Below are 1,493 nucleotides of genomic sequence, written 5' to 3'. Positions count from 1 at the left end.
TAGTAATACTGACTAATTTTATATCTATCTCTGAATTAGTTATTTTTAGAATTAGACTTGATTGTTCTTAAAATATTAATGAAGATATATATTTCAAATTTTAATGTTAGGTTTTGACTATTCTATATTTTTTATTTATGTGTGATTGATTCTACCGGTTCAACCAGTAACTTACTAGTTGAACCAATTAACCAATAGCCTGATTGGTTTAGTTTTGACAACTATGGTTAGATGTCTCACATTTTAAAAATTGAAAATTTTTTTTATATTTTCAATTAGTTAAAGACTTATATATCTTCGAGTTAAAAAATCATGGATCTATTTGTCATTTTTCTCTCTTCAATTTATGCAGAATACATACATGGCCTACAGGGCCACTAACATCTTTAAGAAATATACCTATTTACATTTTTGTGAAAAGAAAACAAAAGCCGAAAGTATTGTAGGATGAACTCGTGTTGGGATTTTTAACTTGTTTTGGAGGGTGGGTTGCCCTGAGAAACACTGATTTGAAGCTTTTGGCCTGCCTCACAATGCTTACCAACAGAACAAAAGAAAAAATATTCACCAGGATGGTCCAAAGTGATACTAGAATTCCCTCTGAAGTAGGTTTGCATCACATTTCTCGTTGTGCAGTGATCGTAATCATCCTTGTTTACATGCACCACTGTGCTTAGCCCAGGATTGTACTGGAATACTGCCATTTAATTACGATACAAAATTAACGTCAATACTTTATTTTCTAATAATATTTAATTTACTCATTAATCAAACGCTCTGCCTTAAATTACCTTCAATTTTTTCAAAGAGATATACATATGGTTATATGTTTCATTTATATCATAAATATACAGAAGCCATCTAACAAGTAACACCTGATTTTTAATTTTGTGTATCCAAAAATGAGGGAGCAAGAAACATACAAAGTACGTCTCCAACATTGAAGGTTACGTTTTTGCTCCAATTTTCGTAGAAGCCATTGTAACCAGGCGAAGCCCAACCCACACGATCTCCAACAATGTGAGTTGTTTTGGAACTCACACATACCAATGTAAGGTAGCTAATCATGGTAGAGATTAACAAACTAAGGTGTACTTTCTCATAATCCATTGTGGTTTTCAATTTTCCTAAAATTGTGTGTATATGTTTTCTAAAGGTGAAACTGAATTGAAGGTGGCCGTTTTAAAGTTCAAAAGTAGTGTTTAAAATTGGCATTAAAATTGTGTTTGATGACCAAGTCTAATTATTACTCAATCTCATGTTTTGGATGTACCTATATTCCGGTCGAATTAAAGGATAGGAGTGCTTTCAGTGACGCCCATTAACACAACAAATCAACTCAGATATTACGCATATTTCGGTGCTTTCCTTCCATTTTGCTGGTTTTTTCATTTTAGAATTAATATAATACAATGTACATCATATACTCCATATTTATATTTCCGAAATATTAAGTGTATGTCTAATATTTTTATGATCATACTACATGATTA

At 31.4% G+C, this 1,493-nt stretch overlaps 1 long non-coding RNA gene across 1 annotated transcript; it reads right to left on the bottom strand.

The window, feature by feature from the left end:
• Positions 1-302: 302 nt before the first annotated feature.
• On the bottom strand, positions 303-1,132 carry LOC140182719 (uncharacterized). The gene is made up of 2 exons (XR_011878778.1): positions 924-1,132; positions 303-697 (listed from the first exon to the last, which is right to left on the bottom strand). It is a non-coding gene; the product is annotated as an uncharacterized lncRNA (long non-coding RNA).
• Between the last annotated feature and the right edge of the window lie 361 nt (positions 1,133-1,493).

The sequence above is a fragment of the Arachis hypogaea genome, chromosome 3 (assembly GCF_003086295.3).
Source record: "Arachis hypogaea cultivar Tifrunner chromosome 3, arahy.Tifrunner.gnm2.J5K5, whole genome shotgun sequence".
In the NCBI taxonomy this organism is placed as follows: Eukaryota; Viridiplantae; Streptophyta; class Magnoliopsida; order Fabales; family Fabaceae; genus Arachis; species Arachis hypogaea.
The sequence above is the reverse complement of the archived record's forward strand: the minus strand, read 5'-3'. Positions and strand labels throughout refer to the sequence as shown.